Genomic DNA, 22,533 nt, shown 5'->3' with positions numbered 1-22,533 from the left:
TGAAAATGTATAACTTATTAAATTGAAAAAATTAATGTACAACCTGGTTTACACAAATTGAAATACTGTGACCTCCCAGGAAGTTCACAGTGTTGTATAAATACAGGTTGTACAAAGTTAACTGAAATAATCTAATAATTAGCTAGTAATTTAGTAGCTAACTGGAATACCAGTGACACTTAAATTTGTGTGTGTGTGTGTATGTGTATGTGTGTGTGTGTGTTAAAAGATACAAACAAAAGTCACTTGGACACTTCCAGTGATTTATCAATTCAGTTTTATCAAAGTATTAAAGGAATATGTTTTGAATATTCTCATATATTTGTGTAGGAAAAAAGTAATGTTTTGGTTTAAGGAAAGCACAATTCCTTTGCATTATAGCTTTGGATAGCTAAGGAATTATGATGGGTCCCATAATTGTGATAAAGTGTGTTTTATAAACTCGCCTGAAGTTGAAATGAAAAACACACAATTGGGAATGTACAGTCCATGTACTTATCCCAAAGAGATGGGTTTTTATTCTCTGTAGAATTTATTTTGACTTTAGGATGTCCTCTGCGTTGAATTAAAACTGAGAAGTCAATCCTTATACCTAGAGCACAAATTTTCAGCTATTTCTAGAGAAGCTGTTAAAAATCACAGCACGCACCTAATTTTGAATAGGCAATGTGGGTGGAAAGAGTAGGTAGAGCTTTTCAATAAGACTAATTGTCCTTAACCTGTGAATACATAATTATATAATTTGTTATGATGAACCTTCACTTTTAGCCTTCTATGGTAGGAATCATTAATAGCTTCATAGTTTTGTGAGAATGGTATATAATTCTGCTTTTTTATTATTCTAAATCATGATCTCATAAATATATGCTAATTTATGACTATATAAAAATTATCTTCATTGGTACATTATACAAATTTGAAACAAGGAAGTCCTTATGAAGAAAAATGTTTAAAATTCTGCACCAGTACACTGATTTAAAAAGAAAATACAAATAAAATATTAGTGTAGAACTGTGGCTGTGGCTCAGTGGCACAGTGAGGCACTGGGTTCGACCTTAGCACTGCATACAAAAATAAGCAAATAAAATATCAGTATAATTTTTGCCTATATGGATGAGGAAAGAATAAAAAATAAATGGAGATATATACTGCTTTTGCTTTTAAAGGCATATTCCAGATGAAGATAATAGTACAGAAGGTCAAACACTTACCCTGATGGGGTTTGTTTAACAGCAGGTATAAAATGAGAAATTGGTTAGACTTATTCCTAATGTTAGTCATATGAATAAAATTATTTTTTCTTTTAAAAATATTAACTAATTTTAAGTTAATACTATTTTGTACAGTATTCAATTGAATTTTTTGGACTTGTGCAAATATTTACCACTTCCAGTGCTCTTATTAATGCTCAGATCTTTCACTGGGAATTGTTTCCTGTCTGGAAATTTCTTTAGTCTTTTCTTTAATGAAAATCTATTCGTTGCAAACTCTGCCTTTGCTTGCATTAAAGTACTTTAACTTTGACCTCATTCTTGAAAGAGCTTTGCAACAACCATAGAATTTTAGGCTGACAATCATTTTCTTTTAGCCAACAGAAGGCATTACTCTAGTCGTCTTGTTTCTATGGCTGCTAATGAGCTCAGTTACCTAACACGGAAGAAAACCTATGTTTTCTCTACTAATTTTAAGGTTTTCTCTTTGTATTTGGCATTCTGCATCTTTGTTATGATGTATATAAGTTGGGTTTATTATTCTTTAACATGTTTAGGATTTGAAGGGTTTCCTAAATCCGTAGGTTAGAGTCTTTCATCGGTTCTGTAAAGTTCTAAACCATTATCTTGTCAAGTATTGCCTCTGCCTCATTGTCTCTTTTTCTCCTAAAGCTATAATTAGATTTATTTTAAACCTTATCCTAGTGTCTTCCATGTCACTTAAAGTCTCTTTAATATTTCTTATACACATTTATTAAGAAGTTTTTTTTTTCTGTTACATTTGGGTCACCTTATCTCTATCTTCCATCACATTAACTATACTTCTGCTGTGTCAAGTAGACTTATGAAACTTGTCCACTGATTTTTTTTAAATGTCATTTAATGTTTAATGCTTCAAATTCTATGTTTTTCCTGAAATATCCTCATTGTTTATAGTTTCTCATTCTTTGTACATAATTTTAAGCTTGTCTTTTATTCTTTTGTTCATATTAAATATGGTTATTTTATAGTCTGCACCTGATAAATCCAGTATCTGAAGTCCTCCAGAATCTGTTTCTGTTGTCTTATATTAGCAGTATTTCTCAATAATAGTGTCCCATTCTCTTTTGTGCTTGTTCTTTTAAAAATACGAGCTGGCCATTTTCCTCAGAATTTTATTTATAGTCATTCCTGTGATGAATAAGGAATGTATAAGGCCTAAGATGAATATGGGTTCCTCCAGAGAGAACTGGCATTTGCTTTAGCCAGATGTTGAAGAGCACTATCGGTAAAAAATCATTACATTAAATGATCAGCTTGAGGTTTTTATTATCCAGGTCTATGAATTCAAGTAACATTTTGTGTGAGAATTGGATTGTGGCTTCAAATTCTAAAGTATGATTCTGCTTTTCCCCTGTTGAGCAGGTACCAAGATTTATTATTTTCTTTTGCAGGCTCTGGGAGAAGAGTATGTACATTAGTAGGGTCAGGTTTATTTCTAGTAGATACTCACACCAAATGAACAGTCCTTGAAAATGCAGTAGATTTCCCTGAGTGTGTGTAATGCAGGTCATGGGTTTGTCTCTCATTAGGCCATGAAAACCAAAGCTCACATTAACTGGATTTAGCAACTCTTGAGGTAAAAGGTTAGCTGTAGGCTCTTGTGAACTCTCTGGATTTCTGCCTTCATTTAGGTTTTTGACTTAAGAATCTCTTGCCTCATTGTCATTTAATTATTTAAGATGATTTCTTAACAATGTTTTTTTCAGGATTTTTGTTTTCAGTGTGACCACTGATTAAGGTAACTCATTCATGATATTGCCAGAAGAGAAGCCTATATTCCTTATATTCTATTATCCAAATTTTCCTTAAGAGATAGTTCTTTTAGACAAGTACTACTAAACAGAAATACTTAAAATCTATGAGAGCATTTTTGCATGCAAATCTGTAGATTTTAAAAATATACTTTTAATATAAATTTAGATGGATTTTTATCAACTATCTGATTGACTAGTTTGTAGATGTCTATTTTTTTTATTAAGTAGATGTTTATTATTGTTCTATAGTACACTTAACTTCTGAACCTCTAATTTGTTGGTATGAGATTATGCTACATATAACATACAATGTCATTCATCTCTGTGATTTACAACCATTTTTTTTTTGTTTTATTCTTGTTTCATGTCAGTAGCTGCATGTTAGTGCTGCTTCAGGGTGAATCAGTTTTATATTTTCTTATTCTTTTATTTGATTCTAGGGATTGAACCCAGGGACACTTTACCTGTAAGCTATAGCTCCAGTCCCCCCCTCCTTTTTTTCTTTTGAGGCAAGGTCTCACTAAGTTGCTTAGGACCTTGCTAAACTGCTGAGGCTGGCTTTGAACTTGTGATCTTCTTGCCTCAGCCTCCCAAGGTGCTCAGATTACAGCTCTTATATTTTCTTATTCTGAGATTTTATATGGAACACACCTTTCTCATGGCAGGTGGCAGAAGATACAAAAGACTGACCTGAATGTTGCATTCAAATTTAAAATTTCTTTGATTTAGTACGTGTCACATCTACTAAAAAATCACTGGCAAGTCATATGATCAGCAAGAATATTACTATCTACTGCAGTCTTCAAAGTTCTGTAAATGTTGCTTGAGGTTTTTCTATCCCAATTTTCTCCCAGAAAATGTGGATTTTAGTCTAGAATCCTGACTAGCAACATTTGGCAACATATGTGTCTAACTGGATAGTCTACAGGGATAAACAAATGAACTTCAAGCAGAGTCTCCTCATTCTAGGTCAGGGTGAAATATATTCCGTGGGAAAGATTATCATGCCTGTTAGTGCTTAAACTGATTTGGAAAAAAAGAACTCATTCTTAGAAATGTATAATTAATTAGGCAGTAGCAAAAGAGATGAGTTCCAATTAGAGTTAAAATTGGACATTTATAATGAAAAGTTTTATTTTAAAATGTTATTCTTAAAATCACTTAAAGAGCCTTGTAGTTTATCTCTTAACAGCAAATGGAATCATCCCACATTTATCAGTTACAATGCAGACTCATGTATTAAGTTTTTGTTGATGGTGTTGTAAAAGTGTGTATGCTGCCAAAATCAAAATGGAGTTGCTTGTGTCAACCCTAACACAAATAAATAAATCTAGGAGATTATGAAGGAAGGGTTCTTATATATGATGCCCTGATAACAACCATCATAAAAGACTATGCCAGAACCAAAAGCTTGTTCAGAGGCCACTCTGACCTTTTATAAACAGTACTTTTACAAGGACATCTATCCAGCAACTGTCAGTTTAACCTCAGAATGATGCCACTCTTGTTACTAATCATCAGGGCCAAGAATTATTGTTTCAAAATATCTTACGTAATTCTCAGTTTTGTCTTTAAAATCTTCCCCTTGCCTCATCTATTTAAATGTGACCTTTATTATGGTATGTGTATTACCATTACAATGGTCTTCTATGTCCACTATAATGTTTTTTCTACTCCCAAATAAATATAATTATTCTTTGGAGAATATTTTATTTAGCTTGATGTTGTTAATAAACTGAAAATGTTAGATGGAATGATAACACTTGGAATCACAGAAATTAGATTTCAAAGGATCTGCAAATTAGATATTTTTTCAACTGTATTATATTGATACATTATTGTGTTGTAAACATTTGTAACATGTGAAAATCATTAGCTATTCCTGACAAAAATCACTAGCCTTAATTAAAGTTTAGAAGATGATGAAATATATACAAATATATACTTACATTTGCTTTCCAGTAATATTTTTATTGTCAGTCACTTGTATTTTAATTTTTTTTGAGTGAGGCTGAAATGAGTTAGTTTGTTAAAAATCAGCATATTCCTTGTTATACTATAGCTGTTTCCTATGTGAATATCATCTGCTGGGGGAAAAAAAGGTTGAGTATCATTCCTTAAAAGAGTATGTAGTCTAACTCCCTACTTTTATCAGAACTTGAAATGCAGAGAGCAATTTATATAGTCACATATCTAATTAGCTATGTCTATAATGGAGGCTTCCTTGTTTCTAGTTCAATGCTTTTCACTCCAACAAATAACAAAAATTTTAAAAGCCTATATAGGATATTAGGGCTGAGGTAGGAAAGGATTAAGCAAAACAATTCACCTCCTTTTTCTAATCTTTAGTCTCAGTTTCAAAGTAAAAGAAAAGCACCATGGAAATAGAGTCTATGGTATATTTTGCATGTTATCTATGCTCTAGTAACAATCTTTTCCAAATATTTATTGACTGCAATTTACAGCAAGAAATAGTTTAAATCACAGCATAGAACACTCTTGCCCTTCCCTCCTCGAATAGGAGTTTTGCCAGGCACATCTTGCCCTTATTAGCTAGTAATGAACTCTGATCTTTTAAATTCTATTCCATTCTTGTCTACTTCATTAAAAAATAAAATTGTTTTTTTTTTTTTCAGTCACAGTTTGAGATAAACTGCTCCAGAAAATGAGTCAGGTTTCAATTTGTTGAGAAACTCCAAAGTTACTAGCTTCACAGAGCCATAAACTTCCCTCATGTTTATCAGAAGTACAAGTTCAATCTCAGATTTTAGAACAGAACCTGATAGAATCTTTTCCTCATTGGAACATCAGTTCATTACAATATCTCAGGGATTCTAAGACTCATTGTTTTTCACATTAACATCTCTGAATTCAAGATGTGTCTCAAAGATCAGTGGCATGGCATAGTTTAACTGGCAGCATTTTTTTTTTCTTTCTTGGATAACATAAAATAATGGTGAGTTTTAAAATCTATAGTTTTTTTTTTAACAACTACTATAAATTAAGATTTGTACGGTTTACTCATTTCAAAATATGCCATCTGACTCCCTATCAGGAAAATGTAATGAGAATGGTTTTAGGGAAAAAATACTTAGTTCTGGGCTAGAAGGGAAAAGAAGTAACTATGAGTTTAATTATTGCAGAAGGCTCCCTCATTTGCCATGTCAAATGGGTCTAAGTATGATTCTTCCACTTTTATTAATATATTGGGATTCCTTTTGACTAGCATTTTACCTTTTCCCTCTCGCCAAAAGTGTGGGAGGGAGGGAGAGTGGACTCCTGGGGTCATGGGTAAAAAGGAAGGTAAAAGGTTAAGTCCAAGAGTGCAGGTACTTAAAAAAATAAAGAATTGGGCATTATTTTAAAAATGAAAAGGAATTGTTAAAATCCCTGTTTAAACCTCCACCAACCTCACACACTGTAAAACGTAACGACTGTAAAACTGGCATGAAGGATCCTGAACATGACTAAGATCAAAAATTACTTTGCTAGGTTATTTTCATGCCAGCGTGATTGAAACACACCACCGTCTAACCAAAAATAAAAACCTCTAATGAGGAAAACAGTAAATTAAATGCCACAATTAACGTGCTAATAGAAACAAGAACAAGCAGCTACTGAAAGCTCTTCGAGCCAGATACTATACACCATGATGCCCTCTTTTTGCCTGTTTGCATGCAACTTTCCAAGCCCAGGGTTGGAGAGGTGGGGTCCGAAGTTCTGCGGAGCAGTATCTGCAGGGTGGGAAGGGCCCGGGAGGTTCAGTTTAGAAGGCCTCGCCTCCGCTGGCCCGCAGGCGCGGGCCCACGGCGGTGTCCCGAGTCCCGGGGCCGCCCTGGGGGGGTGCGGAAGCGATTTGGCTGCGACGACACTCTGGCACATCAAGGTGTTGTCAGATGCCACCGCTTGGTTAGCGCCAGCCCTGCTGGGGAAGCAACTCTACTGGCCGCCTCCGCGCGCAGTCACGTGACGGGAAGGGGGTGTGGCCGGAGCCCGCGAGCCGGGGGCGGGGCAGGGAGGGGGAGGGCGCTAGAATGTGAAGGATCGTGGCGGCTCTGGGTGCCCAGAAAGGCGGCGACGCGGCGGATGACAACATTAGGCCGCGACGTGTTCCCAGTAGGGCGGCGGTGGTAGCGGCAGCCGGAGCGGCTGTCGCGTTAGCCTTGGCAGTGGCTGTAGCCGCCGCCGATAGCGGGCAGACGGAGGGAAGCAGAGGGCCCGCCCTGGTTGGTGGACCGCGGGGCCGAGGTCCCTCCCGCTCGTGGGCCGTGCCCCCGCGGCAGCTACACAGGCAGCGCCCTCCATCCTGCCCGCGCCGCAGTTGCCGCCGGCGACCCCTACCGAAATAAGTTGGGGTCCGGCCAGACGCGTGTAGGGCCCCAGACCCCGGTGCTGCCCCGACGCGGGAGGAACCGGCACCCTGCGTGCCGCCTCTCCAGCGGCTACGCACCGGTGAGTGTCGCGCGGGTCCCGAGTCCGGGGGCGGCGGGCTAGCCCCCCCTCTGGGCGACTGCGCTCCCTTCTTCCCACGTTCTGAGCTCGCGCCGTCGGGGACTCCTGGCCACCTGGAGCAGAGGAGTTCCTCTTTGGCTCCTTTGTCCTTTTTGGAGTGGAGAATCGGAAAGGCGGGCGGGGGTTGAGTGTTTTGGGGCCCACAGTAGGTGCGTCTGCAGGCTTACTAAGCCGCGGCAGAGGGACGGGGTAAGGGGCACTTGGAGCATTTTGATCGCCCGGGTGTCTACTCCTCCCGAAGTTTGACAGGCGCTTGGCTTGGTCTTTCCGGAAGCCCCCGCGCCCCTGAGAGCTGGCGCTTTGTCGCTCCGCGCGGTTAAGGCGAGGCTCAGGTTTTCCGGTGACAGCCCCAAAGGCTGTGCCGCGCACCGCAGACCGCACCCGCCCTTGCACAGTGACACTATGCTGTTCTCTAAACCTCAGTTCCTGTGGCCTTGTAAGTAGGAGGAAAGGTGAAGCCTTTGCTGTACTTTTCAATTTAATATTTGTTTCTCAATTTTCTCCAGAGTGGAATCAGGTTCTAGGAGCTTCACGGGGAGCGTGCTTTTGGTTCATTCAGCCACCCACTCAAGACCAGCTGAGGCTAAGCAACAGTATATGCAGATTTTCCATTCACAAAAGACATTTAATACTTTACTTTATGAGAGACATCTGTGTTGCGGAACATAACCTAATTTCATTTTATCTGAATGCTCTCTCAAGTAATAAGTAACTTGGGCTCCTCCCTAAACATATGGGAAAACTTATCTGATAATATAAGCTTATTTGCTTTGAGTAATTTAATGAAGTTTTCGCCTTTCTGCTGCTGGAAGATACTTGACTTCTGAGTAGTATTAAAATATCCTGTGTAGGGCTGAGTTTTTAATTCACGTGAAACATAGCTCCCACTTAGTACTACTTTCGGTCTTTTCAGATAATCGTGTGTGTGTGTGTGTGTGTGTGTGTGTGTGTGTGTGTGTGTGTGTCACACTTAGGGTTCCAGAGAGAGCAAGAATTATTCAGGAACAGGTGATTTGCTCATTAGTTTGTGTCCATTCCATATACTATCATTTAAACTTGATTGTGTCTCTGCTCAGTTTCTATGCTTGCTAGAACCTGTTTTTCTGTGAGATTATTGAGATTATGCTAATTTTATAAAACAGGTTGGAGAATGAAAAGTTCATGCAAGTTAAAATATCCTCTATTAAAAGTACAACTAATATCAAATATGTTACTCTGTTTTTTTCTTTTGATAGCAATTATGTATGGAATGACTATAATATGCCAGTTCAAAGAGAATAGATGAAACATAAGAGCTACCTTTTAGATCTTTAATTATGGAGATTAAGTTGTTGTGGTCAAATTCCATGTGAACAGTTGGAGCCACAATGTTCAACACAGGTGTTTAGAAATACTTTTAATTAAAAAACGGTCATGGTTTATTTCTTTCATTGAATTATAATAGTTATTAGTTTATCTGTGGGAAGATGCTGCTCTGTTTTTTCAGTTAGAGTGTTACTGCATTTTAGAAGCAATGAAGTATGTATTTTTTATAACACACAGCACAAAGACATTTGGCAAACCTTATTTAGTTCCTGGATTCATTTTTAAATTTAGTCTTAAAATATACTTTGGGGATAGTTATCCAATTATATATAATGAAATTATGTTTCAATTTGCTTTGATTTAAGACAAGTGATAAAATTTTTGAATTTATAGAATGTGCATTACAAAAAAGGCCTTTTGTTAAAAGGATGAATTGCAGAATTTTAATTAGCGAGTGCTTAGTACATTTCAATTTGGTTTGTTTTATAAATAATCCACCAAGAGCACATTATTAAGAGCTTTTCCCCCATGCTCTAGTAACTTTACAGTTTTCAGTGTTACATTTGTTTTTAATCCATTTTTCATTTACTTAGGGGTATGGTGAAAAATAAAGGTCCATTTTCTTTTCTTAAAAAAAAAAAAAAAAAGAGCAGGTTACTTGAATTGAAACATGAAAGACAAAGAATTGATACTTACATGTAATTTTGTACCATCACTTGGGAACATTTTTGCCCTAATTGCAATACTTGAAGTTTTATACTTTAATATTTATTTTATATCCAAAGTTGAAGACAATTTATATCAGTCATTTGGAAAATCATGAAATTCAAAAGTAGAAGATATAGATCTTAACTTATTCTTATGAGTACGACTTAAAAATGAGACATAAGAACAACCTAAATAAAAACACCTCTGAGAAGTGTACTTCTTTTAATGAAGGTGGCCGAGCACAAGGAAATCAATAGAAGTGTTTTTTGATTGGAGCTGTTGTGACAGAGGTATGTATAGTTTCCTGTGGATGGGACACAGGAATAGATGTGTGGACTAATATGTGCATATTTCATGTCAGTATGTGGGAGTCTCCTGAGAGAATTCAGATCTTCTTTCCTCCCACTTTATTCCTCACCATTTATATCTCCTTGCAAAGTCATAAAGTTGAAAGTTTCGTCTGGAAGACATGATAAAAGGATTTTTTCTTCTTAAAAAGTGTTGCCAAGCTTGCAAGGCAGAGAGCTAGTAAGGAAGAAATCCTTGTTCTGGAACATCATACTCTTATACCCTGTTATTTTTCCCTTTGTTAAAGTTCCAGACAATGTAAGCTCTCACATGATAGTTAAAAACCTTGACTGTTTTGTTCACTCTTTTATCTCCAAGTGCTCAATAGTTGTAGAATGAAAAAAAATTCCTGATACATGATTGAAGAACAAAAGGAATATGTGGTAATGTAGTGTGAACTAGATGTAGACCAGTGAGATGAGGTTAGCTTGGGAACAGGGGAAAACGTCATTTAACCTGGGAAACTTTTTTATTGGGTCTTGGTGTATGCTGTGTATGTGAAGATAGCCTGGTGTCAAAGGGAATAGGAAATCTGTCCCTTTAGTTTTTTCTTTCCTACAGAATTTGTCTTTGAAGAAATTGTCTGCTTATTATGCCTTCTATTTATTGTCATGAAGAAACAAGAAGTTTTCCAGGTATTAAGAAAACTTTAGCTCTTAATATCTCTGGTTTTAGTGATAGGAGCGAGAGTGAACCATAAACATTTCTACCTTCTGTGTTTTATTATAGTATTCAGTATTTTAAAAGCAGAACAATTGACTTCTGTATCACTTCTTATCTAAATTTTTTTTTCCTCCAGTAGCTGTTCTTTTATGAATCTAAAAATTTCAATATATTTTGTCAACTCTTTGTATTGTTCCTGATGTGTGGAGCAACCTGTTCTTTGGATAATATTTGGAAGGAAAGTTTATTATAAAAAGAGTAGGAAGAGTTTTGAGTTTTCAAATGATAAAGAAGCCAGTTACATAAAGTCTTCTGTATTCACAAAGGACTGAATAAAAATGGAAATGGTTTTAAAGCTTGACTTTTTTTGAAATAAAAATGAGGAGCTTTTTGATTTAGGACTGTTAAAAATTGATAGGTTCAAAGGGAGAGTCTTGGAGTCTTAGAGGAATGTTTGGTCATGATGATAATAACTTTTGTGTGTTGACTTCTAACTATATATCAGGTACTACTCTAAAAGTACTTGACACATGCCATCGTATTTAATCCTCACAAGGACCCCAAATGTCAGGCTATTTTCTTCTTCTTTCTTAAACTGGAAGCACTGAGAAGTGGTAGGTAGTAGAGCCTACCAAAGAATTTAAACTTGAAGTTTAACTGCACTGCTGGCTTTGGAACCTTTTTAACAACCATTATTATATTGCCTTGAATAGTTCATTTGTAGTTGTTCCTTGTGACAGGTCTTGACCTTATGATGTTTCTAAATCTGTTTTTTTTTTCTGTGTGATTTGATTAAAAATACATTTCTGATGAAATATATAGTTTTTTTCATTTCACTTTTATTTGATAGATATCATTTTTTTGGGGTATTGGAGTTTGAACTTAGGGGCACTTGACCACTGAGCCACATCCTCAGCCCTATTTTGTATTGTATTTAGAGAGAGGGTCTCACAGAGATGCTTAGTGCCTTGTTTTTGTTGAGGCTGGCTTTGAATTTGAGATCCTCCTGCCCCAGCCTCCCAAGCTGCTTGGATTATAGACATTCTTTTTAAAAACCATAAAAATACTTGAAATAAAGCAAATATAGCAAACCTGCTGTTTTCTCACTGGGAGTAATCGTTGGACTAACCAGAAATAAAAAGAGCATAGTGTTTTAGGATGCTTTGTTAAAATTTTTTTTTTGTAAAGAATAAGATTGATTTGCAGAATTTATATGAATGGTTTTTATGTAGTCATATTTGAGGTACATGAATCTATATAATTGAAATCTATCTCATTGAAATGACCACCATTAAAAAAAACCTGTTTTTTTTTGGGGGGGGGGTGGTGTAGGTGCCAAATGTCTACATAATAGCAGTAGTTTTTCAGGTTGCAAAGCTTCTTACAAAGAAGGATTAGATCCCTGTGAAAATTATGAAGTTTTGTAGGTATGTGTTGGTGGAATGGGAGCCTACCAGATCTGGAAAGAGAGCAGTTAAGTAATATTGTTATTGGGCAGTAGTAATGAGGTGTGGGGCTGTTGACAAGAAGGAATAGGTACTTTGTTCAAGTGGGGAGTAGGGTGAAGGACTTCTTAGAGATTAGGCTTGTTTACTATTTAATTTTTGTGTATCATGACCATAATAACATTTAACATGAGCATTTAGAATTAAAGAAAAATAGTGCTGTGCCGTCATAGTATGCGGTTTGTAATCCTTCTTAGGCTGTTTTGTAAGATGTGAATGCTTTATAAAAATGTATTGATAGTAATGGAAGGACTCTGTTATCACCTATTATTTTAGAAATCTAGAGAGGCAGAACAGCATAATCTTGGAGTCAGATTGCTTGAGGTCAAAACCTGTAAGCCATTTAACCATTTATTACCCTGTGCCTATCCTTACACTGACAGGGGTGGCTGCAGGGGAAGATAGTTGTGTATTTAATCTGAGGGGGGACCAGAAATGGAACCCTGTGAGTTTCTCATCGTTCTAATGTGGTATGAAAGAAGATCTGGGGGTTCTCAGATACTCGTAGTGAAGGAAATAGAAGTTAGCAGTGAAGGCCAGCAAGCCTGTTTTGAGGTTCCCATTTTGGGGGTGAGACCATGCAGGAGAAATAGTGGGAATGGCGGGTGTAGCTCATGCACATCAAAATCTGTGCACCTTCTTGTTCGCAACTGAGTTTCACTAGTGCCATGTGAGTGAAAATGATAGTTACTCCAGGGTTGAAGCGGCAGAGAAATAGGTCTTCTTTCTTCATCTTTTCCAGTCTGAGGCCAGATGCGGAGTCTGGAGCTTTTACCTGGTGGTAGATTGGAAGGATCTAGAATCCCCAAATTACTGTGTAGAAGAAAGCTATGCAACAAATAGGAACACCTACAATAGAATGTAAATTTAATTGTGAAGCTACTAAAAACTTGGAGTTTATATGTTAAGAATCTAATGTTGTCTTAACTATAAGTCATGGTTGAATAGAGGAGGTAGTTGAGGTTCTAAGAATATCCATACTAATAGGAGCTGAGGTGATTGTGGCCAAGCGAGAAGATCTAGTGGATAAAGCATACTCATTGGCATATGTCATAGAATCTTTGAGGGCTTATAGCTAAACCTCAGAGGCCTGTGAGGTTCCAGAGGGCAGTCCATGAATCTGTTTAGACCAGTCACAACACTCCCTATGCTTGTGAAAGCTTTTTTGTATGTTCAGACACTATCATAGGAATGAGTGTTTCTCAATTTGTATTTAGTATTTTAGGCCGGGTTATTCTTTGTTGTCAGTTCCTGTACAATGAATAGTCCCATCCTTGGCCTCTGCCACCTTGAAGACTGAGTGAATCTGAAAGAAATTGAAAAAACCTCAATTATCTTTAAAGAACTTTTTTCCCTTTTAGAGGAATGATAGGGTTCATGAAGGTTGTTGATGTATATATAATAAAGGAAGTAATGCTGCTTTTATAAAACATCCTAGTTTAAATTGATTGTTGACCGTACTTATATTTCTGAACTTTAGACATTACCTGAATTTTTCATATTTTTCCTCCTTTTTTCTCTCCTCCTCCTAAATTTGTGGCTCTACCTTTTATTGTCTTTGTAACATGTTTTCTCCTCAATTCCCAACCCATACATTGTTTCTAAATGATGAAATGGTTGAGTATGGTGGTGCATGCCTGTAATCCTAGCAGCTCAGGAGGTTGAGGTAGGAGGATCCCAAATTGAAAGCCAGTCTCAGCAATTTAGCAAGGACCTAAGCAATTTAATGAGACTCAAAATAGGCTGAGGCTGTGGCTCAGTTGTTAAGTGTCCCTAGGTTCAATCCCTGGTACCAACACACAAACCAAACCAAAACAAAAAACCCAAAGCAACCCAATGTGGTTGATACTTTATTGGACTATGTACATATTTTTCAATGCTGGGCCAGGTAGTATGCTTAGATTATAATTCCTTATCTACAGATCTTTATTAAGCAGCCCCTGTGCTATCAGAAGAAAAATGCTGATATTATCAAGGTTCAGCAATTTTATTTGGATATGACCAAAATCTTACCACTGAATTAAAAAGTATTTGGATAGGACTTCCTGTTTTTCTTGGCTTTTCTAATTACCTTCTTTCTTATTCTATATGCCTGTGTTAAAGTCCTGGCTGCTTTCCCACACCCCAAACCTACATATTACCTATTGTACTGTGTGTTCTATCTGGAGTTGTCTGTAACCTAGACTCAGTTTGTACTGCTACCTTTTAGGTCTCTTTCTCTGACTTCCTTTCATTATATTCTTTTATATATAACATTCTATTATATATCTTTCTTTTCTTTTTCCTTTTTCTATCCCACGAAGTACATGCACAAGTAACTTCTGAAAAAGGTGTGTATGAAAGACAGACTTTACAATGCTCTTCTGTGCAAAAATGTCTTTATTTTTATTCTTATATTTGATTGATAGTTAGGCTGGATACAATATTGTTGGTTACAAATAATTTACCTTTAGAACTCCAAAAGATTGCTCTGAGTATCCAGACGCTGATAGAAACCATATATATCAATCTGGTTTACTATCCTTTTAAGGTGATTGGTTCTTTAGTCTGTCTATACATTTTTAGTATCATCTTTTTTTCTTTTAAGTTGTAATTAGGTGTAGAGGTTATTTTTGTTGTATTTGTTATGGACATTCAGTTCCCCTGAATTAAATTCTTTTTCAAACTCTACGAAGTTTCTCCTCTGTAGTGTCCTTGGTATTGTCTTTTCTTCATTTTCTTGTTTGCTTGTTGGTTCTTCATTAGATAAATGTTTTTTCTCTTAGATTGAGCCTACTTATCTTGTCTTTACATTTTGTGGTTCTTTTTGCTCTGTGTTCTGGGAATTTTTTTTTCCCCTCAGTTTTCTTTTGGCTGATTTTTTGGAGGGCAGTCAACAAATTTTCTTGCTCTCTTTTTCTGCATTCTTATACAATGTTGTAATACCATCTTGAGTCTCAGAATGTGTAAAGTAGATTTTTAAAATACATCTTTTGTCTCCTTAATTACCCTCCTTTCCCCTCTGGTCAGTTTTCTTGTTTGTTTTTGTAACCGTTTTTTTTTTTTTTTTTTTCAAGTTTACTTTTCTTGATAATGCTTGGTGATTCTTGCTTCACCATTCAATAGGATTGGGTTCCTATTCTGGGTCTCCCTCCCTCCTACGCTTTTCCTTGGACTGCTTTCTGTACTAGATTTTTCCTTTGAGTAGGAATTCTGGCTAGAGTACTTTGGGGGCAGGGCAGTACAGAATAGGGTCCGTCCCTTGGCAGGCCTTATTTTAGGGGAAGACGGAGGTGAGCTTGCTGCCAGGATGTGGGTTCTTTAAATGCCAGATGAGAAGGGTTTACTCTGTGCCAGCATTCCCACTTAGTCCCTAGACAGTTACTCACTTAGAAAGGATTTGCCTGGGGTATGTGTGTGGAGGTAAATGTCAGTTATTTAGGTTTTGCTTCGAGATAGGGATGGAAGATAACAGTTGTTCTTTATACAATCAAGTAACAGTTCTTCTATTTTTAGCTCTAGTATTTATTTTTACCCTCTGCTATATCCTTTACTCAGCAATCATACTTCTTTGGGATCTTGTTAGATACATTGATTTCCATCATTTCTGTATCACTCTTAAAGGATATAGCAAGGCTGTGGCTTTTTCTGCTTGTTAGGTATGTCAACTTTCATATATACTTTCATCTTTCAGAAATGCATTCCCTGTCTACACCTATCCCCGATTTTAAATCTTTGATCTTATGGTTTTATTTCTGTTTTTATGAATTGTTTTTATCTCAAGTCTAGTATCTGGAGTAACTGGGGAAAATTTATATTTAGTCCACCATTTTTTTTTTTTTAGAAGTCCATTTCTAGCTTCTTAAACAGGAGATACAAAACCTATTTTGAATGCAGATTTATCTGTAGAAGTTTTGGTCAAGATACAGTATTAAAATATAGTGATGTCCTTTCATTGTTGTTTTATATCGCTGTTTGTGTCTGAGACAATTGGTCCTAAAACTTGAACTTCTTTGAATTTTTGTTTGCTTAGTTTTTCTGTTTCCTCTTATCGTCTAACTTGAACATGTCACTATGATTCTCTTGCTGTTTCTCATTTACTATTTGAAAATTCAGACCATTTAGAATTATGTGTGAAATAGTAACTTTGCTCCAGAGATTGGCATTAGAGCTTTAAATGATTGACCCTGGTGACATTTTGATTATTTAGAACTTCTGTTTCTCAAATATCCAGTCAGTTGAGATATTATTATTCTTTTTTCACATGGGAGCCAGAGAAGTAAATGAAAAAGAATTTTCCCGTCTTCTATGATATTGCTGCATTTGCCCCTCAGTCCTGTTCAATTTTTGATTGTGAGACTTTGAAGTTCTTTTTTCTACAGTTGTGGTTTTGACCATTGGAATGTGTGTCTTTTATGATTGGAGTTAGAATTTCTGCTGCAATCAGAATTTTTTCAATCCATATTTTTAAAAATGTTGATTTCACTGAAGTTGAAATTCTAATCAGCTTGCGATTAGAAGGCTTAAACCCCAAGATTTGGTCTGATTATGTAAGGTATTATAGAACCTACATGGTAAATACTCCTTCCAAACTTAAAGTAGCTTAGAATATAAGTCAGCTCTTTTGCCATTTATTTGCTCATTGTGTAAAGGAAGTCAAAGCTGTAAATATTCCCTAATGCCATGGATTGATTTCTGATGATTTTTATGAACTTTCTCTATAATATGTTCTGTCAAACTCTTGATTTTAGAATCCAGAGATTGGATTAAATGTGGGCTATATGTCTTTTGCTTTACTTTTTCATGTGTTCTGATCATTTACCATTTCAAATGTCTGTTGTCATGATTAATTTTCTTCTCTATTGACTGAATCCTTTATTGTTTCTATTTTTAAAATTTTGGTACCTTTTCAAATATAAACTTGTATACTTTAAATATATCTACTTTTTATGTGTCAGTGATATCTCAATGATGCTATTAAAAATGGAATCTTTTTAGCATTATATAGATAACATTTCAAATATTTTCAAAGGCTTATTTGGGAAATTGTGGCTATTTATTTTCCCAAGAATTTATGATTAGGATATCTAAATTTTAAAAAAAAAACCACAAACCTGTCATTACTGAGGAAATATTACTCTATAAAAACAGAGATTAATTTAAGAGGTTGATTGCTTAACATATTTAGCATGTTAACTAGCAAGGTATTTTTTGTTTGGTTATTTTGAGGGTTTTCATAATTCATGATGGTAGTAATTAGCCTCTTCAAACTCTTTGTCTGAAATTAATCAGTGATGCATTTTGTGACTATAAAACAAATGTGATTTTAATTAATTGCAGAAAAAAATGCCTTCTAAAATATTCACTAAGAATTTCCTCTGTTATGTTGATTAGAGTTTTCTGTTAGAAGTAGGCTTTTAATATAAGAGTTATCTTCATTGTTTCTCATTTGATAATTATTCTTAAGTATTAAAAATTGTGTCCTCATAGATCCTTTTTGAATTGGCACACAGAAGTGTAATTACTTATATTATAAATTAAAAATGGTGAGTACTTTGGTTGTAGTAATTTATACCTAGAATTTAAAACCCAAGAACATCTAGGGCAGAATTAGGTTCTCAGATACTCATTTTTCTTTCATGCCCAAATTAGAAAGCCATTCTTAGTCTTTACTAGATATGAAGAAATTGCTTTTGGGATTGAATATCAGTAATAAAACTTCATAAGACTGTCTTGGATTAACTTTAAAGACTTTTTTTTGGAGGGGTGGGAGAGTGCTGGAGATTGAACCCCCAGGGCTTTCTGTCACTGAGCTTAATCCCCAGCCCTTGAATTAACTTTAGATCTTGTGTTTCAAACTTTTTGATCCTTAATAATGAACTCTCAGCCAAAGTATGAGTATTAATTTTTACTTGTGAGAAACTGGATAACTCTTCTGGTTTATTATAACCAGTTGCCATACTTAATAAATGAGAAACACATTTATTTTTTCTAGCACAATAATTAAAAACAAGGTTCATATTTTCTTTAGAAATAACCTTTCAGGGAGCGGGAATCTCATGAAAACCTAAGGGAGATCAGCAGAAAAGAAGAAGGGGATAAGGGTAGAGGGAGGGAAAATAGAAATATGGAAGAATGATATTGGCCAACTTTTATTGTTATATTGTGTACATGTAAGAATATATAACAAGTTTCACCATTATGTACAACTATAATGCACCAATAAAAAATGTGGGGAAGAAACAAAAGAAATACCTTTCAGCCAGGCATGGTGGCATAGGCCTATAATCTCAGCTACTGAGGAGGCTGCGACAATAGGGTCCCAAGTTCAAGTACAGCATTAGCAATTTAGTGAGACCTTGTTTCTAAATAAATAAATAAATAAGTAAACAAATAGGGCTGGGGATGTAGCTCAGTGGCAAAGGACCCCTAGTTCAGTCCTAATACTGGGGGGAAAATAAAAAATAATCTTCCAGGAAAACACCAAAAATTTATGTAGAATCCGGTGAATTTTAGGCATAATTTAAAATATAGAACTTTAAAAACAGACAATATGTATGACTAAATTATTAATATATATTTGCCAATATCATAATTGTAAACACTCTCCCTATAAGGACTTGAGTTGTAAGGGATCTCATAAAAATAGAAGGGAGACCAAAAGAGTAGAAGAAGGGATTCAAGAGGGAGCAGGTAGTAGGAGAGGGATGGGGAAGTACTGGAAAACAAAATCTACCAAATTACACTAAGTCCATGTATGAATATGCTGCAATGAATCCTGCACGTGCATGCTTTCTCACTATACATATAATTATACTCTAATTGAAAATAATAATAATGATAATAATAACAGTAGAAGGGAGATCAGTAGAGTAAACTAAGACGAGCAGGGAAAGGAGGAAGGGAGAAAAAGGGAACTTTCTTGGGAATGAGATTGATCAAATTATGTACATTTATGAATCTGGCATAATCCTGCTATTATGTATAATTATAATGCACCAATAAAAAATTAAAAGAGGACTTGAGTTACTCTTTGAGACCTCTGTCATAAGGCTGTGGAACCAAGCATTAAAAACACCAGCTGATTGAGTAAACAGATGCAATGGGAAAATAAGAAACCTGCCAGAAGTATTATCTTTCCTACTAAGTAAATGTATGACCTTGGCAAACCACTCTGTCTCTCTGGGTCTTAGTAAGATGGAGAGTTTGGAACAGAAAAGTCTTTAAGATTCTTTTGAAGGAGTCCTGGATGATTTGAGAGTCTAGAATTCTAATCAGGTAATATATTATGCAATATAATCCTTATAATAGCTCTGAAATAGATGGTATTATTATATTTTACAGATGAAGTTATACCAGTTTGACAAACTTCATTTTTAAGTAATGTGCTCAGTCATGTAGCTACTAAGGAGCTAAGTGAGAAGTTGAACCTTGCCCTAATTCATTCTATAGATATGTTCTTTTTAATATACCATACTGTTTCCCCAGCCATATTGTTAATAGTTGACCACCAAATTTTATTAAAACTTATTCCATTTTCATCTGTAGCTTATAATAAATCAGGAAGACTAGAAGTCAGATATCAGGTCTGCTATGAATTTTGCCTTGAGTAGAAATATAACCAGTTTTTAAATAGATATACCAAAACTTATGTGTCTAAAAGATGATTAGTGTGTTCAAAGTTATCTTGAATTTATTTCAGTAATATCATTATTCAAAATATATTTTCAGAACTATTCTTTTGCACTTCTTTAGTGCCTTTAACTGTATTCTCTTAACCTACATACTGTAGTGCAAATTCTGTCTTTTGAGAATGGATTTGATATTTGGAAAAGCAAGAAGTCATTCAGAACCAAGTCTCATACCTCAATTAGAGAACAAAAGGAGGAGTGTCATTTTAAAAATAAGCAGTGATGAGAGGGATGAAACCTATTCTTGTATCGTTTATAAGGTAGGTAAGGAAGTGATTAAAAAGAGGCATTCCAAAATTGTTTTGTGCAATGACAACTTAAAGTAGTCTCTAAAAGCAGATACTCTGAATAGCAATGACCTTTATTTGGATATAAATTCTGCTATATTAGTTAAAGTTACATCCTAGGATTGTTATTTTTATTAGTTCTGTTTCCCATTTAGGTTGGTGGTGTGCTGATTTAGCACTGTACTTTGGAGAAAGAAGTTGGTGAATGAGTTATTCTTTCCATTTTGAAGAAGATCAGAATCTATAGAACAATATTTGCAGAGGTTTGCCTGATATGTAATTATTGATTTTATTAATATTCATTAATTTGTGGTTATCTATGGCTCAGTTTAATGGCCATCAGCTACCCCATGTAATTATACTCTTTGATGCAGGCTTATGTGTAAACTTTTTGCAAAAATTACTTTAACTTATTTAATTATTGGTTATATTAGTATTTATATAGTTTGTGATTATCTGTGGCTAGGTTTAATTCCAGGAAGCTATCCCATTGGAGTGTATTCTTTCATTCATGCTTAGATCTAAGTTAAATTGTTTCTAAAAATTATCTTTTTTGTATTTTATGTAACTGAATAGCTTTTGGATATGAATGCTGTACTTGGTATAGATAACAAACAATAATATACCTATTTATCCTATTGCAGATGAACTTGTGATGTGAAGATTTCATTGTGTCTTTTGAAGGCATTAGTTTTCTTTTTTTTTTTTTTGAACTTCCAGAAGACTAAAGTTTAATAAAGTATCCTCATTAGTAATAGTTAAAAGGATTCCAGAAAACGCTTCTAGTTCTTTTTAAAAATACTACTTTCCCTTTGAAGTTTCAAAACAATTTAATATTGTAAGACCACTAATTTAACAGATTTGAGTGCAGGTTACTGTGCAAGGGGCTGGCAGTTCAGTAAGAACCAAACAGATATGCTCTCTGATTTAGTTTGTATGTGGGGACGGGGAGGGAACAGACAGTAAACTACTAATTGCACAACTTATTGTGTAACCTATTGTAGAAAGTGCTAAGAGGAAGAAACATAGGATGATATAAAAATTTGCTGACCCAGAGAGGAGGAAAGTCAAAGAAGGTGACAAAGCTGAGGGGGAAAAAAGAATATTTCTGGCAGAACATCTTGTTTAAAGATTCTGGAACAGCAAGGAACTTGGCCTTTGCTAGGAACTGAAAGAGTCCACTGTGACTGTGGAAAAAAATGTGTAAAATAAAAAAAAAAAAAATTGAGAGTTAGCAGTGAGGTACAGGAAACAGGAACTAGATCACCTGAGGCCCGAGACCACAGTAAGAGTTTGATTTTAATGTTAAGACCCTTGGAAGCCATTAGAGAATTTTTAACAAAGCACTGAAATGATCAGGTTTAGAATGGTTCTCTGGATGGTGTGTAAAGAATGATTTGAAGAGTAATTAGGGTAGATGCTGGGAGACCTTTTTGTTTGAAATTAAAGTACCTGTGGCTCATTCAAGGGGAGAATGCTGTAGGCCAGTGGTTCTTAAAGTGTTTGTCACCTGGGAACTTATTTAAAATGCAGGTTCTTGATTTCTACCCAGACACAGAATCAGAAACTTTGGAGGTGGGTTCTGTTTTGGAACAAGCTTTCCAGATAATTCCAACGCATCCTTATGGTTTTGAATTTCTACTGTAGATCATTAGTTTTTTTTTTTCTTCTTTTTTTTTTTTTTCCCCTTGTGGTTCTGGGGATCAGACCCAAGGCTTTGCATGTGCTAAGCAAGCATTCTCACCACTGAGCTACATCTGTAGCCTTAGATGTGTGGTTTACAAATGTGGGAGAAAGTTCTAGGCTGATGAGTTTGATAGAAAGTAATAATGTGAAGATGGTAGTTGAGAGCATTGTTCTACTGCAATGAAATGCTGAGGTATTTTTACACACTAGGCAGAATGAGGAGAGCTAGTGAAAAAATCAAAGGATTGACTAAAAAGGTAAAAGAAAGGACTAAAAGATCAGGAGAGTCTTTGAAGAAGGGAGTGGCAAAATAAGTATTAAATTTGGCATTGAATCTCTTTGAGAAGTTGCAGTGATATTACAGATATGGGTTCCTGCTTTCCACATGTTGAAAAGGTATTTAAAAAAGGAGTGACAAAAACATACTTTGCTCATTTAAGACACCCTTTACTCTTTAGACAGAAACTTAATAGTCCAATATTGTAAGAAATTAAATAACCTTGAGGAACAGTTACCAGCGTAAAATTCTATTGACAACTGATATGGTTTGATATGGTTTGTCTTCTCCAAAACTCATGTTGAAATTTGGTCCCTAGTGTAACAATGCTGAGAGGTGGTGGGACCTTTAAGAGATTGTTAGGAGCAGTTAATGTCTTTCTCATGGGGATTGAAAGCAGGTTGTTATGAAGTGAGGCTGCCCTTCAGTCTTGTCTCCGAAGTGTCCTCTTGCTCTTCATTTTTTCACCATAATGTAGCACAAGGCCCTCACCAGATGTGGTCACCTGATCTTGGACTTTCCAGACTACAGATACATAAGTGAAATAAACTTTCCTTTATAAATT

General features: G+C 35.6%; 1 protein-coding gene across 2 annotated transcripts in view; it reads left to right on the top strand.

The window, feature by feature from the left end:
• Positions 1–7,060: 7,060 nt before the first annotated feature.
• Positions 7,061–22,533, top strand: part of Osbpl8 (oxysterol binding protein like 8) — a 192,452-nt gene continuing 176,979 nt past the window's right edge. For both annotated transcript variants that reach the window (XM_076854889.1, XM_076854895.1), the window contains exon 1: positions 7,061–7,459. The gene's annotated coding sequence lies outside the window, so the exon portion shown is untranslated. The remainder of the gene's footprint in view (positions 7,460–22,533) is intronic.

The sequence above is a fragment of the Callospermophilus lateralis genome, chromosome 4 (genome assembly GCF_048772815.1).
Source record: "Callospermophilus lateralis isolate mCalLat2 chromosome 4, mCalLat2.hap1, whole genome shotgun sequence".
NCBI classification, from domain to species: domain Eukaryota; kingdom Metazoa; phylum Chordata; class Mammalia; order Rodentia; family Sciuridae; genus Callospermophilus; species Callospermophilus lateralis.
Note: the sequence above shows the minus strand (reverse complement) of the source record. Positions and strands in the feature narration are given on the sequence as shown.